We start from the raw sequence: 18,753 nt of genomic DNA on the forward strand, positions 1-18,753 counted from the left end.
AGACAATGCAATATTCATAGACCTATCAATGAAACAGACTAGAGAGTCCAGAAGTAGACACATTCTTGGAAGGTCAATTGATTTTATACAAAAGTGACATGGTAATTCAATGGGGCAAAGGATAGATTTTATGACAGTGCTAGAACTTGATATCAATGTGCAAAAAATAAACCTCAGGATTTCTCTCACATCATAAACAAAAGTACCTTGAAGCATATTATTGACCTAAAAATGAAATCTACAACTACAAAGCTTTTAGAAGAAAACACAGGAGAAAATCTTCAAGGTAGGCAAAATTTCCAGAAATAGGTCAACATAAAATACCGATCAGAAAGTAAAAAATGATAAATTGGAGCAACAGCAATTTTAAAATTCTGCTCTTCCAAAGAAACAAATAAGAAAATTAAAGTCACAAAGTAGGAAAAAATATTTGCAATTCATATATCTGATCTAGAACTTCTATCCAGAATATATAAACAACTTGTAAAACTCAATAAAAAATTAAGCAACAAATTAAAAATGGGCAAAGGATTGGAACAGAAACTTCACAAATGACGATATACAAATGACAAACAGGTATATGAAAAGATACCATCATCATGCTCATAAGGGAAATGCCAATTGAAAACTACAATAAGACTAAAATTTAGAAGATTGATAATAGCAAATGTTGATGAGAATGTGGAGCAACTGGAACTTTCATAAATTGCTGGCAGGATTGTAAAATGACACAAATTCCAACTGCATCCTTAAATATTTCCCCAAGAGCAATGTAAACATACAGCCACACAAAGACACTGCACATGAAGGTTCAGTTGAGTTCATAATAGACAAAACCTGGAAATAATACAAGTGTCTACGAACTTGTGAATGGTGAATGGATTCAGAAAGTGTGGTAAAATCCAACAGTCACAGGCCCTCTGTGAGGGTGTCAGTGGCAGCCAGGGTCTCCCTAGGTCTGTCCATGCTATTCTCAGGGTTCTGCACACACACAAACTGTTCTCCCTCATTCAAAAATCCTTTCATATTCTGATAGCTTTAGCTGTGAAAAATATGACAAGACATCCAGGTTCTTGCTATATCATTCTCTTGGTCTTGTCAGGTCCCCCATACAATGGAATACTACTCAGCAATGAGAAGGAGCAATCTACTGATATGCACAACACCAATGACACTCAAAATCAACGTGCTAAGTGAAAGTAGCTGAACCCAAAAGAATACATACTTTATCATTCCATTTATATAAAAGTCTAGAAAAGGCAAACCTAATCTATATGACAGGAAGGAAGCATATCAGTGGTTGTCTAGGCCAGGAGGGGACTGGGGTATTACCGATGTAGAAGCCCTAAGGAACTTTTGATGATGATGGAAATTTTCTGTGTCTTGATTATGGTACACATGTGTCAAACTCATCAAACTGTACACAGATCTATATATATGTCAAACTTACCGAACTGTTCACTTAATATAGAGATATTTTATTGAATATAAACTATACCCCTATAAAATTGACTTAAAATGTTTATTAAGAGACCAGGTCTGTATACTGAATGAATGCTTATCTAAAACATCTGAAGAACAGGGGTCAGTTAAGCGAAGTACTTTATCAGGGGCTGTAGTATGTATCATCCCTATTCCTTTATATCCAATGAATTAGAAGGCAATAAGATAAATTTTACACTGTAGCTGTTTTAATTGAAAGTTTTTCCATAATCCAAAAACTGTTTTTCAATATTGTAGTGCCTTAGGATCATTTTATGAAGAGGGATTATTAATACTGTGTTATAGAAAATTAAGGCATAGATAATTGGGTTAAATCCATTCTGAAAGTAAAAGTAAGCTGAAATAAAGCTATAATGTAGCTATGTAGTCAAATATTACATTTGTGTATATATACATATACATGCTATTTATGAGAGCTCACAGGTTACATTACAAATAAATTGGAATTTTGGAATTTACTGACGCTGCAATTAATATGGAAATAGTTAAATAATTTTTTTGAAAAGATGAACTACGAGTTGATATTATTTTATTTAGGCCACCCGGTTCTCAGATCAAATAATATGCTCTTTCTGAAAATATTTGATTGACACACGACTTCTCAAAGAAAGCAAATTATAAAATTTTACATCTAAACATGTTAAAGAAAATAAAAAACAACCCAGCATTTTTCGCATGTAAAGCACATCTTATCTCTGTCCACTCATTGGCTTTATTTTCTATCTTACAATTTTTTGCTTCATGATTATCTGTTGTATTCACTCTAGCAGATAAAACGCAGAGAGATATAGAGAGGAATTTTGTCAAACTGCTGACTTAATTCCTTATCTTTAACCCAGATCTATACTTTAAAAGCAGAATTATTTTACATATACTGAGAATATACAGTGTGGCAGACACTGAGAGGGGTATAAAGATAAGGCAGGATTCACAATAACAAAGAGTCCCATAGAAGATACATATTTAAAGTGAACAGATTCTGCTGGTGTTCTTTGGAATGCTATCTCCAAAAATTTTAATACTGGCAATAAACTACTTGAAAAGCTTACAATAACTCAACTATATTCTCTTTCCTCTGTGATTTCATTCAAATCCAATAGGCATGTACCCATGTGAAAACAACTAAAATTATCTGTGGAAATGGTACAAATTACTTCATAATAAATGAAAAACAAAAAGATTTTGTTTTAAATTATCTTCTGGAGCAACTCATCCATGAGTACAGGTATCTTGTTTTATAGATTTTGTTAAACATTTAGTTTACATGACCACTCCATAAATATCAGGGTTATACCACGTGCTTTTCTATCCACTGTGAGTGGGAATATATTAGATGAATTAGATCTTTGCTTCCTTTGTTGCATATCATCTCCTATTTTTGTATTAACCACCTGTGAGTGACCTTTCAACAACAACAAAAACAACAAAGTAATAAGAGTAATAAAGCAAAAACAAAGCAACATTTTAGCAGTCAAGGAAAGAAAGAAACAATTTATTCTAGCTTCAAGACAGTATGATTACATAATAAAAACATGATCTAACATCTGCACATTTCAAAACATTTCATATGGGGCTTGTTTCCTCCTTGGGAAAAAAAGTTGCCTCTGAAACACTCTTTCGTTCATACTCATATCTCTCCACCCCCTTGCTTCTTATGCCCAGCACACCATCCTTTTCTTTCTATCATGGGAATGTCTTTTACCACATCGCCTTAGTTCAAAATATAATAGTCATAATGGTTCACTACAAGTTAAAAGGAAAAGAGAACAATCTCTTATTTTACAAATATTTTTCCAGAATAATTTCTCTTGAAATATAGGTTTCTTTTGGTAGCCTTAAATTGTAATAGCTAACATTTATCAAACGTTTCTATGTACTGGGCATTTTTCTAATATCTTAACATATAATAAATTTTAAAAGTTTCACAACAACCCTAGGAGGGAAGAATTACTAAAACTTCATCTACAAATGAGGAAACTGAGGCACAGAGAAGCTAAGTGACTTATTCAAGGTAAGTAGTAGGTCAGGATTTGAACACTGGCATTCTGATTCCAGAGTCAGTGTGCTTGATCAATATGCTTTTAACAGTAAGGAAACCAGAGAATATGAGCTGTTACAGGAAAACAGACCATCTCATATGCATATCAGTCGGGATTCTCCAGAGAAACAGAACCTACAGGATATATACAGATATGTATAAAGAGGAGATCTATTATAGGAATTGGCTCATGCCATTATGGAGGCTAAGATGGCCCATGATCTGCCGAACTCATAATGTAAGTCCTGGTCCAAGTCTGAAGGCCCGAGAACCTGGAGCTCCAATACTGCAGAATAGGAGAAGACGGATGCTCCAGCTCAAGAAGAGAGAGAATTTGCCCTTCCTCTCCTTTTTTGTTCTATTGAGGCCACTGAATGAATTGAATGATGTCTACCCCATTGGTAAGGGCAGGTCTTCTTTACTCAGTCTACTGATTCAGATGCTAATCTCTTCCCTAAACACCCTCACAGACACACGCAGAAATAATGTTTTACCAGATATCTAGGTATCCCACAGGCCAACATAGCTGATACATAAAATTAATCATCACAGTATCCTAAGCGAAATATTTTTGTTAATTTGTTTGTTTTGGCAAGGAGCAGAAACCCATCCAAACCACTTCATGTTAAGAGTTCATTCAAGGCTACAACAGGCTATCTCAGAGACATAAGAACAGAAGTTTAGCATGCTACTCTCTCACTTCATCCCAGCTTCCCCTTCCCCCACTGTGTCCTCAAGTCCATTCTCTACATCTGCGAAATGAGAGAGTAGCTTTGACATATATACACTACCAAATGTAAAATGGATGGCTAGTGGGAAGCTGCTGCATAGCACAGGGAGATCAGCTCGGTGCTTTGTGACCACCTAGAGGGGTGGGATAAGGGAGGGTGGGAGGGAGGCTCAAGAGGGAGGGGATATGGGGATATGTGTATACATATAGCTGATTCATGTTGTTGTACAGCAGGAACTAACACAACAGTGTAAAGCAATTAAACTCCAATAAAGATGAAAAAATAATAAAAATTAAAAATGTTTAGCATGAACTGACGTCGAAAAACTATTAGAAACAAAAGCTCCTTTCTTTGACTTTCAGAACTCTTATGGTCGGTTCGTTGGTGACTCCTTACTGCATATGGCGCTCACGTTTGTAAATGTATAAGAAGGCCTTCTTCAATCTGGCAGAGACCATTTTCCAACCTGATCACCTAGCACACCTGTCCCATTCCCACCACTACATTATTCACCATTCCTTAGCACACCTCGCTCTCTCCTATCTCCATGACTTTCCTCACACTTTCCTCTGCTCAATTTTAGTTTCCTCTTATCTCTGTTGGTTGAAGAGCTACCTATACTTAGGAATCCACACACACACAAAAAAACTCCTCCTCTGAAAAGTTTATCCCAATCTCCCTAGTTAGGGTTAATCTTCTCTTCCCTATCCTCTTATGTTACAGCCTTTCTCTTTATAATGATAATCGATCTGCCAGAGAAAAAAAAACCAAAAATGTAATAGAAGCTTTCTGCAAACAGGACTCTAAAGCTCAAGGAAAGGACCCCATCCCCAAATTCCCAACACAAATTGAAGGCCCTAGATAACCCTCCTTGTTAGAAACACCAGATAATAAGTACTCTCCTCATATAGCTTTCAATTGTTTATTATCATTTTAGCTGAAATGGTAATACACAAGTATCTAACTAGGAGTACGAGTTTAGCCAAAACAAGGAGAAGCAGACAATACAAGTTGGTAGACATTGATAATGTTGAATTATATTCCCAGTATTCTGTGGGTTATCAGACATTTAGAAAGTTAAAACAGGAAGAAGAGAAAGAGCAGTGATACCTGCATCTCAGATCTCAACTTATCACCTCCATTTGGGCACTGCCTTGTGTCAGCTACCTTAAAGACAGTCAAATTAGAGCAAACTCCTATGGCTCCCTTTAGGAAATCCCAAAGTGTCATGAGGGAGTTGGAATAGAAAAAGGATAGGATATGGGGCATGTTTTGGCATTTAAGCATAGAGGCGGAAATGGTAGCAACTACCAAAGAAATGGTGCTTTTTCATGAATCTTCAAAAGGCACTAAATAATTTTTAAGACTCTGTGATAAATAGAATCCAGCTCAGAAACAGCAAATAATTCATGCGTTACTATTTTTTATCTATTTGTTCATTCAAAAGATATTTATAGATTATCTACCATGCACTAGGTTCTACACTAAGCACTGGTCCTTTAACAGACACAAACTTTTTTCTAGGACACACACAGACTTTTACTCCAAGGGACACACAACTTACTCTAATGAAATATGACCGGTAGCATGTTAATTTTTTTGTCTATTGGATTTATTTATGGAGTTTCTGCTATACAGAAGTTCAATTTATCATTCTTTTCATTTAATGGTGTGATATTTTGTGTATTTAGAAAACATTACAAAATCACTCACCCATTATCAAGGATTCTTGAACTACATGTTTTGGCAAACAGTCTAACAACCTCAATGACAAACTAATAATAAATAACATAATAATATTTTTTCCATCTACTCTTTACCTAATACAGTATCTCACATCTATAACTATGAAGAGGTGATGATATTCCCATTTATACAGATAATGAAATAGAGGCTTAGAGACATTAAACTACTTTTGCAAAGTCACAGAGCTCTAAAGTAGTGGTTCCTAAAGCTGAGTGTGGATCACAAACAACTTGTTAAAAAACATACATTGTTGGGTCCCATCCCCACAGATTCTGATTCAGTAGGTCTTAGGTGAGGTCTGCGAATTTGCATTTCTAGCAGTTTCCCAGGTGAAAATGCTAATGGTAACAAAATGTTATGAGCACACAAAAAAGGAAGGACTCCTTCCCAAAGCTAGGAAAGGGGAAATACTACTTATAGAAAAGACGATATTGGGGATGGACCCCTAAAAGATGGTTAGGAATTCACCTAGCAGAAGGAGATGCCTGAAGCAGGCCCATAGGAGCAGACCCAGAGGGATGAGAACCCAAGATACATTTTTTCTTTTTTTTTTTTGGCAATTGACTAGGAGGGGACATGAGGGAACCTTCTCAGGTGATGGTATTATTCTATACATTTCTTCCCTTAAAATGGGAGGGTAGAAGAAAATGATAAAGATAAAAATAAAATTAGAGGAAGAGAAGTATGTTGAGGTAATTCATACTTGATAAATATCCAAGCCACCAATGTGACTAGCCAAGTCTAAGAAAGGCATTTTAGGACTATTTTAAGTATCTTCTCATTTCTGGATTTCTCTGAACATCATTACCTGGTTGGAACTTCTACTTTTACATTGGTTTCTACTGTTTTTACCACATATACTGCAACCCTCCTACTTTCTCTAATACACTTCTTCATACTTAAATTTCACTCATTTTGCAGAATGAATCGTAGGAACACCCCTTGCTTGGTGGTTGGATTATATATACACTATTAAGCTTACACTGATCCACAGTACATACATTAATGTTCACACTTGTTTATTACAAGCACATTTTAAAAAAACACTTGGTTGTTAAAAATTGATGTTTATTAGTAGAGACAGTTAAATTTCAAGAGCTGTCATAATCTAATGCTGTGGTCTTTGTGGTTGTTTTGGAGTGCAGTATAAGCACATTGCACAATGCAAAAGCCAGCTGTTTGTCTTTCCTGTGCAATGAAGTATAATAATTCTTTGGGAAGCCGGATATCTGGTTATTAGTATATATCCATTCTCCGGTTCCACTCTCTCAAATAAAGTTTTGTCTGACAGATGTTGTGCAATCTTCAGACCATAAGCACATCTGGCAAACAAAGAAGGACACTGTCAATGTTCCAATGGAGCCATGCTGTTTGCCCCAAATATTCTCTCATATCATTACAGTCCTACTTGAGACAAAAGCTGAGACGTTTCTTACTCCAGAAAATAATTCCAGGGTACTATTTCTCTGGTGAAAGGATAAGAGAATCACTTGAGTTTCTAGTAGTCATGTCCATTGCTTACTTGAGTAAACAAATATCAGTGTGACTTTGAGCAATTTACTTAACCTCTGCTCCTCAGTTTCACTATCTATAAGATGAGAATAGAAGTAGTACCCACATCATATGGTTGTTAGGAATATTAAATCAATTATTATGACTATTAAGTCAATTAATATAAGTAAAGCATAAACCAGTGACTGGGTCTCACTGTGACATCTCCACTTCTCCATTTGTTGAGATCTATTATTATAAAAAAAAAAAAAAGTTGCAGTAGATACATTTAGTCCATTGTTTTCCAAAATTAGAAAAAAATTGCTGAGCACTGTAGAATATTTGTATTGCACCAACCTGGGTATGTTTTTACAAGGTAAAGAAACAACTTGAACTTGTACAGGATGTACATTTGTTTCCATTTTGGTTTGCTGGCCTTCTGGGCATGTTGGATATGAGGGTGGTCAAAAAAATGCTCCCTGGAGCTCACAATTTACACAGAAAAATGAGGAAGTTTTACACGAAGAGTTGGGAACACAACTTTCGAAGTGAAAACTATTTATTTTGTGAATTCAGACCAGTAATGTTGAAGCAATTGTATTTTGGATGTGTACAGGAGTTCTTTCTATTTGTTTTTTTTTAATTATTGCCAAGATTTCTTTCTTCCAGGCTCATAGAACCTTAAATGAAGTACATAAATATGGTTATAGAATGATTTCGTGCAACCAAAAACAAGATAATGTTATTAAAATGTGCTTATTGGTGGTGGTAAAACTATTCTGAATGATACTATCATTGACACATGACATTATGCATCAAAACAAAAAGAACTTTACAACACAAAAAGTGAACCTTAATGTATGCAAATAAAAAATAATTTAGGAAGTAATGTAATCCCAAAGAGAAATGAAGCTATGAAAGAAAGATCTAGTTTATTACAAATATATGGGGAAAAAAGAACTCACTGAAAGGGTTGGGGTACTTGCACGTGCCTAAGTAACTGGAAATGCATGGAATTTGTAAAACTTATGGCAAAATGAACAGCACATAAGTATTATATCCTAGTTATTAAGTTGTTTTCCATAGGAGTATGTGTTAACAAGTCTGACACTATTATACATGTGTACTGGAATTGAACAATTAAGTAAATGGATGGTGGATGGTAACAGCCAGGTTTCTCACTGTTGGAGTAGGAATTTACAGATAAGCAAGGTGAAGAGCCTTGAAAGATCCATGTGCAATACACTGGAATTGAAGACATCAATAAGAAGCCATGTTTAGGGTAATGCAGATGCAGATGATTACATACAGAAATATCTATAGGTCTGTGTATAGAGACCTGTTAAGATACATATATATTTCTTTGGTATGTCAGATGACAGGGCCTAAAAGAAATGATTCCTCACAGGCAAAGAATGCACAGATCCAGATCTTGGATTCTAATACCATTCTCCAATAAAAGAAACCAGGGCTCCTTGGATAGATGGCTGATTCTAGGACTGGGGCAGGAAATATACAAGATGTGTCTGGAAAAGAAAGACAGAAAGACAGAGAAAGACCAAAAGATGAAAGAAAGGAGGAGGGAGGGAGAAACTCACACTGATGAGGGTATATCAAAGAAGCATAGGTGCCAAATGAAAGAGATCCCAGTGGCTAAAGCTGGAACAATTTGAGTAATATAAAGTAGTGTTAGATAATTACCCAAAATATAAAATAAATATTCATAGCTCCATATTTATATAAATGAATGAATAAATAAATATATGGGGGATAAGAGAAATTGATCCATGCAGAAAAATTCTGAAGTATTTATGTAAATACTACTCCCTTAATGGGGGGAAATATAACTCCTCATTCCTTAAGTATAGGCTGTACATAGTGACTTCCTTCCAATGAATATAGTATGGAAAGGGAGAGAAAAAATAAGTACTTTACAGAGGAGAAGCTTGACCCACACATCAGCCAGCTGATGAAATTCAACATCAGTAATGATAAATCAGGTTGATGGCATATACCCTTAATGTGATGTGATGAGAATAACATTTTATTCTTGTAGTCTTTCTCCCTCAAACACATAAATACTGTTTAATCATGAGAAAAAACATCAGACAAGTTCCAATAGAGGGGCATCCTACAAAATACCTGATCAGTACTCCTCAAAACTGTGAAGATCGTCAAAAACACAGAAAGTCTAAGAAACTGTCACAGCCAAGAGGAGCCTAATGAGAAATTACAAGTTAATGTAATGTGCTATCCTGGCTGGAATCCTAGAACTAAAAAAAGGACATTATACAAAAACCAAGGAAATCTGAATAAAGCATGGACTTTAGCTAATACTGTGTTAGTATTGCTTCATTAATTGTTAATACATGTACCAGGCCAATGTGAGTACTACTAATGTGAATAAAAGGAAGAATTTGGCTCAGGGTATACGGGAACTCTCTGTACTATCTTCAGAACTGTTCTAAAAAAAAAGTCTATATTCAAAGATGTGTTCATTGGGACAAACAAATGTGATGAGATGCAGAGTTCTTTTATGTCTGGGATATTTTCTGTATTAGTTTAGGTGCTGAACACATCCTAGAATAATGGATTATACCAGCTTTGCAGTGACTGACCCAGCAGACATGACTTCAAGAATGTCACAGGATAGTACCAAAACTTTTTGGTTACTTTACACACTTGTGGGAAATGGAGACAAGTAATATGGCCTTGATACGGTATTATTTGCAGTGATGTGAAAGATGTAGATTCTGGAATCAGCAAGCAGCATTCCTGATCATAGATGTTGTACAGGAATTAAGAGCTAGAATTTCTTGATTTAAGGGAGAATGAGCTCATTTTGATTCTAGTTATTAACTAGAATCCCTATCCACTGATGTCACTTATGTTGTCTAAACTCAGCTGTCTTCATACCAGGATACCTCTAAGACAAATCTGAAGGGAGCACTGAAGTGAAAACAAGAAATGGTAAAAGTGAATAATACTTTGATATTTCTACTTAAATTCTAGCATGTACAGATTTACCATGAAGATAATGAATCTTAAGTTACAGAACTCCTCACCGGCATTAATCCTTCTGAAGTTTGTGTACTTAATTTTATATTCTTAATTTTATGTTTGTTTTCTTAAAAAATAGCCTCTGAAATTATATGAGTTCAGGCCATATGACCCCAAAGACACATCTGCCCATCATGTAACTGAAAGAAGGAATATCTCATATATTTAAAACCCACAAATAATTTTAACTACCAGTTCAATCAAATAATTTCAACATTTACCACCAAAGTAGACACTTGGAATAGAACTGATAACAATTAGCAAATGAAGTCACTTTTTTACCTTCTATTCCCCCTAGATGTTCCCCTAGGGAAGGGACTAAGGAGAACTGAGAAAATCAAATGTAAGAAAGCCAGAAATGGGTTTTTTGTGAAGTTGTCAGCCACTATACGTTAACAATTAATTAACAATATCACATTAAACGTGATATAAATCACAATATTGTAAGAGAATTCCTACTGATTTCTGTCTGATTCTCTAATATAAGTTAGACTATGACAGTCTCACTGACTATCCTTCAATGGTTTAAAGCTATTTTTAGAGAATGTATCCCTTGTTTTTTAGGAACAAAGGAAAAATGTTTATCCTCTAATCCATTCCAGGGCACATCATACTGTCTTGCTAATACAATACAGAAAGGGGAAAGGCTGCTTTCATTAAAATCCTCCCCATTCTACAAGACCCACTTCATTAAGTGCTTACTCTGTGTCAGACACTGTACTAGATGCTGGGGTACAAACTGACCAAAGCATCCCTGGCCTAAAACATCTCACAATCTGGTGGGTGAAGAAGACATGATAGTCAACTATCATATATGATAGTAAAACAATGCAGAAACAACATACTCTCATGAAACAAGAGAACAACATCACTTCGCTGATTGGCAGTGGCCACAGGAAGGCTTATTGGAGTTGGTGACCACTGAGAATAACAGGGGAGTTTTGAGCAAAGTCATACTACAAACAATTTGGTGTTGCTGAGCATAAATTTTGGTATAATGGTTGTTAAGATTTGAGGCTGGAAAGTTAGACAAGGACAAGCTCATGAAAAAACACAGAATGTGAAGGAATGGAACTTTAGCCTGCAGATGATACATCACTGAGCAATTTCAAAAAGGGAAATACATGGCCATACCTGCATTTTAACTAGATCAATCTGATGACTGTGTGTCACATGAATCAAGGAGTCAAAACTTAGGAGCAGGAAGGTCAATGAGGAGATCGCTCTAATCAACGAGACATTGTTAGTAAGACTGATGAGAAGAGATGGGATTCAAGGAATGTTAAAAGGGCTTCTCTGGTGGCACAGTGGTTAAGAATCCGCCTGCCAATGCAGGGGATAAGGGTTCGAGCCCTGGTCCGGGAAGATCCCACATGCCGCGGAGCAACTAAGCCTGTGCGCCACAACTACTGAGCCTGTGCTCTAGAGCCCGTGAGTCATAACTACTGAGCCCGCGTGCCACAACTACTGAAGCCTGCGCGCCTAGAGCCCGTACTCCACAACAAGAAAAGCCACCGCAATGAGAAGGCTGCACACTGCAATGAAGAGTAGCCCCCACTCACCACAACAAGAGAAAGCCCGTGCCCAGCAATGAAGACACAACACAGCCAAAAATAAATAAATAAAATAAATAAATTTATTTAAAAAAAAAAAGAAACGTTAAAAGAGGTTCTGGATCAATACAGCAAAGTAGAAAGACCCTGAGCTCACCTCCTCCAACAGACACACCAAAATTACAACTATACATACAACAACTATCTCTGAGAACAACCTGAACATGAACAGAATAGATTTTCTACAACTAAGGATATAAAAAAAAGGCAACATCAAGATGGATAGGAGGGGCAGGGACATAGTCTAGTCAGAACACACACCTCAAGTGTGCAACCCACAAGCAGGAGGGATATGACAGCTGCAGAGGTTGCCTCTGAGGAGCACAGGGTCCAAGCCCCACATCAGGCTCCTCAGTCCAGTGGACCTGAACCAGGAAGGTGAGCCCCCATAATATCTGGCTTTGAAAACCAGCATGGCTTATATCTGGGAGAGCTGGAGGGCTGTGGGAAACAAGGACACCATCCTTGAAGGGCTCATACAAACTCACTGTAAGTGCTAGCACAAAGGCAGCAGCTTAAAAAGCACATGCGACATATAAGACAGAGATTCATTGACTAATTTTAGGGCATATGCAAAAGGGGCAGGGATCTGGTGGAATTTTCTCCAGGGACAGAAGTGCCAGCAGGTACCATTTATGTTTACTCTCCTTCCACCCAGCTGGCCCAGTGCTGGCAGGCACCATTTCTGTCATTCTCCATTAATCTGGCTAACAACCGGTGCCCCACTCTGATAATGTTTCCCTGAGGATCTGCCCTGTCCAACATGCCCACCCCAAATGGCTCCCATCCCACCCCACACGGTGAGCAGACCTGGCTGGCACCAATGTACCTTCAAAGTGGTTCCCATTCCGGAAGCCCAACCCCATACACCAGTGCACTCACAACAGTCATGGCTGGGCCTTGCAGCCAGTCACTCAAAGAGCCAACCCCAACTGCCAGTATACCCACAGCAGTCACAGCAAAGCCTTGTACACAGCCAGCCAGGGACCAGACCCCCCCACCAAGGCATCCACAGCAGTGCAGGCCAGGTCTTACAACCAGCTGGCCTGGGTGCCAACCCAACCCACCAGCACACCCACAGCAATTGTGGCCTAACCACAACAGAAGGGTGCACACAGCCCATGCAAGGGATACCCCTGAAGCACCTGGATTTGATGACCAGGGGATATTGTGCCTCTGGGTCCCAAAGGACACCTTCTACATATGGCCACCCTTTCAAGACCAGAATATATAGCTGATATGCCTAATGCATAGAATCAAACACAGAGAGTTAGGCAAAATGAGGAGACAAAGGAATACCTTCCAAACAAAAGAACAACACAAAATCCCAGAAAAAATAAATAAATGAAATGGAGATAAGCAATTTACCAGATAAAGAGTTAAAAGTAATGGCTATAAAAATTGACAAACCTGTGTCCATGCTCCCCAAGAAGAAAAGAGAGAAGACCCAAATAAACAAAATAAGGAATGAAAGAGGAGAAATCACAACTGATAACATAGAAATACAAAAAACCATAAGAGAATACTATGAACAATTATATGCCAACAATCTCGACAACCTAGAAGAAATGGACAAGTTTCTAGAAACATACAGCCCATCAAAACTGAGTAAAGAATAGATAACTTGAACAGACCAATTACTAGAAATGAAATAGAATCTTTAATTTTAAAAAAACCACAAAACTCCCTACAAATAAAAGTCCACAACCAGATAGCTTCACAGACGAATTCTACCAAACATACAAAGAAGAACTTACACCAATCCTTCTCAAACCCTTCCAAAAGACTGAAGAGGAAGGAACACTCCCAAAGACATTCTATGAAGCAACCATCACCCTGATACCAAAACCAGACAAAGACACTACCAAAAAAGAAAATTACAGGCCAATATCTTTGATGAACACAGACTCAAAAATTCTCAGTGAAATATTAGCAAAATAAAATCAACAGCACATAAAAAAGGTCATACACCATGACCAAGTTGGACTCATCCCAGGGTCACAAGGATGGTTCACAATATGCAAATCAATCAGTGTGATACACCACATCAACAAAAGAAAAGACAAAAACCACATGCTCTCTCAATAGATGCAGAAAAAGCATTTGATAAAATTCAACAACGATTCATAATAAAAACCCTTACAAAAGTGGGTATAGAGGGGACATATCTTAACATAATAAAAGCTGTTTATGACAAACCCACAGCCAATATAATACTCAACAGTGAAAAGCTGAAAGCCTTCCTGCTAAAATCTGGAACAAGGATGCCCACTCTCACCACTTCTATTCAACATAGTAATGAAAGTCCTAGCCACAGCAATCAAACAAGAAAAAGAAATAAAAGGTATTTAAATCGGTAGGGAAGAGGTATAACTCTCACTATATACAGATGACATGATACCATATACAGAAAACCATAAGACTCCACACAAAAACTAGAAATGAAAAATGAATTCAGCAAGGTAGTAGGATATAAGATAACATACAGAAATCAGTTGCATTGCTTTACACTAACAATGAAATATCAGAAAGGGAATGTAAACAATCCCTTTTAAAGTAACATCCAAAAAAAAATGCTTAGGAATAAACCTCACCAAGGAGGTGAAAAACATATGCTGAGAACTACAAAACATTAATAAAGGAAATTAAAGATGATTCAAAGAAATGGAAAGATATTCCATGCTCTTGGATTGGAAGCATTAATATTCTTAAAATGGCCACCCAACTCAAAGCAATCTACATATTTAGTGTAATCCCTAACAAATTACCCATGACATTTTTCACAGACCTAGAAAAAATAATCCTAAAATTTATATGCACCCATAAAAGACCAAGAATTGCCAAAGCAATACTGAGGAAAAAGAACAAAGCAGGAGGCATAACTCTCTCCCAGACAATACTACAAAGCTACAGTAAACAAAAAAGCATGGTACTGGCACAAAAACAGACATGTGGATCAATGGAACAGAATAGAGAGCACAGAAGTAAACCCACACACCTATGGACAGTTAATCTTCGACAAAGGAGGCAAGAATATACAATGGAGAAAAAACAGTCTCTTCAGCAAGTGGTATTGGGAAAGTTGGACAGCCACATGCAAATCAATGAAGTTAGAACACTCCTTCACACCATACACAAAAATAAACTCAAAATGCCTTAAGGACTTAAATATATGATATGACACCATAAAACTCCTAGAAGAGAACATAGGCAAAACATTCTCTGACATAAACCATAGCAACGTTTTCTTAGGTTAATCTCCCGAGGCAATAGAAATAAAAGCAAAAATAAACAAATGCGACCCAATTAAACTTATAAGCTTTTGCACAGCAAAGGAAACCATAAACAAAATGAAAAGACAACCTACAGACTGGGAGAAAATGTTTGCAAGTGATGCAACCAAAAAGGGCTTAATTTCCAAAATATACAAACAGCACATACAACTCAATAACAACAAAACAAACTACCCAATCGAAAAATGGGCAGAAGACCTAAACAGACATTTCTACAAGGAAGACATACAGATGGCCCACAAGCACATGAAAAGATGCTCATAATCACTAATTATTAGAGAATTGCAAATCAAAACTACAATGAGGTACCACCTCACATTGGTCAGAATGGCCATCATTAAAAACTCCACAAATAACAAGCGCTGGAGGGGGTGTGGAGAAAAGGGAACCCTCCTACACTGCTGGTGGGAATGTAAATTGGTGCAGCTACTACGGAAAACAGTATGGAAGTTCCTCAAAACACTAAAAATTGAATTGCCATTTGATCCAGCAATCCCGCTCATGGACATATATTCAGACAAAACTATAATTTGAAAAGATATATGCGCCCCTATGTGCATACTATAGGAACCACAATAAGACAGGTAGAAGGGGCAGAGATGTGGTATACACCTGGGTGGAAGACCCACAGATGGGAGTATAATTACAACTGCAGAGTTTCTCCCCAAGGAGCAAGGGGTCCAAGCTCCACATCAGGCTCCCCAGCCTGGAGCTCCTGTACCAGAAAGGTGAGCCCCCAGAACGTCTGACTTTGAAGGACAGCAAGACTTACTTTTGGGACACCCAGAGGGCTACTGGAAATACAGACCCCACTCCTAAAGGGCACACTCAAATCCCACACTCTTCAGGACCCAGGGTAAAACCAGTAATTTGAAAGGAGCCTGGGTCAGACCCACTTGTTGATCCTGAAGAGCCTCTCGGAGAGGCAGGAGACAATCAGAGTTTACACTGGAGACACAGATGCTGGTGACAGCCATTTTGGGGAGTTTATTCTACCATGAGGACACAGGTGCTGGCAAGTACCATTCTGGAATCCTCCCTCTAGCTTATTAGCACCAGGACCTGGCCCCACCCAACAGCCTGTCAGTATCAGTAACTGGGAGGCCTCAGACCAAGTAACTAGCCAGGTGGGGACACAGCCCCACCCATGAGCAAGCCAGCTGCCTTAAGACCCCCTGAACCCACAGCTGCCTTAGGACCCAGCCCTGTCCACCAGGGGGCCCAGGACATGGCCTCATACACCAGTGCAACAACACTAGCACCAGGACCCCCAGTGCTCTGCAGCCAGCAACCCATTGACCGAGCTCCACACACCAGTGGGCTGGCACTAGCCCTGGGCCCCAGCCCCACCCACTAGCAGGTCGACACTAGATCCAGGATCCCTGGCTCTGCAAATATCCACCCCAGAACCCGGCTCTGCCCAACAGAGGGCTAACACTAGCCTTGGGACCCCCTGGGGATCTATAGCCAGACCTTGTGACCTTGCCAGCAGCCTCTGCACAAGACAGGACTTAGCAACCAACTGGACCAGGAGGTCAGCCACACCTACCACACACTAACATTAGTTAGCCTGCCACAAAAGAAGGGCCCATGCAGCTCACATAGGGGGCACCTCTAGAGAATAAAGCTCTGGTGACCAGAGCAGAGTGTGCTGCTGCGAGATGCAGGATGTCTCCTACAAAAAGCCACTTCTCCACAGTTTAGAAACATAACCAACTTACCAAATGTGTAGAAATAAAAATAGCAAATTAGGCAAAATGAGAGGACAAAGAGATATGCTCCAAACGAAGGAACAACATAAAACTCTAGAAAAAGATCTAAGTGGAGATAAGCAATTGACCTGATAAAGAGTTCAAAGTAATTATATTGTAAAAATATTTAGAAAGCTTGGAAGAAGATTGGATAAAGAGATAGAACTTAGAAGTTTTTAACAAATATAAAGAACCAAACAGATGTGAAAAACTCAGTAAGTAAAATAAAAAAAACACTAGAAGGAATCAACTGCTGATTAGGATGGATCAGCAAACTGGAAGAAACAGTAGTGGAAATTACTGAGGCTGAACAGAAAAAAGAAAAACACAAACAAAAACAACTGAGGACAGTTTAAGAGATATCTGAGACAACATCAAGCATACTAACATTTGCATTACAGGGGTCCCAGGGGATGAGAGAGAGAAAGTGGCAGAAAACATATTTAAAGACATAATAGCTGGAAACTTCCCTAACCTTGGAAAGGAACCAGACATCCAGGTCCAGAAAGCACAGAGCTGCAAGCAGGATCAACCCAAAGAGGACGATACCAAGACACACTGTAATTAAAATGGCAAAAATTAGGGGCTTCCCTGGTGGCGCAGTGGTTGAGAATCTGCCTGCTAATGCAGGGGACACGGGTTCGAGCCCTGGTCTGGGAAGATCCCACATGCCGTGGAGCAACTAGGCCCATGAGCCACAACTGCTGAGCCTGCGCGTCTGGAGCTTGTGCTCCGCAACAAAAGAGGCCGCAACACTGAGAGGCCCGCGCACCACGATGAAGAGTGGCCCCCGCACGCCGCAAGTCGAAAAAGCCCTCGCACAGAAACGAAGACCCAATGCAGCCAAAAATAAAATAATTAATTAATTAATTAAAAGAAAAAAATTTTTAAATGGCAAAAATTAAAGATAAAGAAAGAATATTAAAAGCAGCAAGGAAAAAGCAACAAGTTACATACAAGATATTAAAAGCAGCAAGGGAAAAACAACAAGTTACATACAAGGGAACTCCCATAAAACTATCACTGATTTTCAGCAGAAACTCTGCAGGCCAGAAGGGAGTGGCATGATATATTCAAAGTGATAAAAGGAAAAAACCTATAACCAAGAATACTCTACACAGCAAAGCTTTCATTCCTATTTGATGGAGAGATCAAAAGTTTTACAGACAAGCACAAGCTAAAAGAGTTCAGCACCACTAAACCTTTATAAGAAATGTTAAAGGGACCTCTCTAAGTGAAAAATCAAAGGCCACAAGGAGAAATCTGAAAATAATAAAAGGAAAAATCTCACTGGTAAAGGCAAATATACAGTAAAGGTAGTAAATCAACCACATATAAAGCTAGTAGGATGATTAAAAAACAGGAGTAAAATCATCTATATCCACAATAAGCAGTTTTTTACACAAAAATTAGATGTAAAATATAATGTCACAAACTAAACATGAAAGGGAGGAGTACGAATGCAGGATTATTAAAATGCATTTGAAATAAAGAGATCGGCCACTTAAAATAAAATAATCATGTATA

The sequence above is a fragment of the Eubalaena glacialis genome, chromosome 5, assembly GCF_028564815.1.
Source record: "Eubalaena glacialis isolate mEubGla1 chromosome 5, mEubGla1.1.hap2.+ XY, whole genome shotgun sequence".
Lineage (NCBI taxonomy): Eukaryota > Metazoa > Chordata > Mammalia > Artiodactyla > Balaenidae > Eubalaena > Eubalaena glacialis.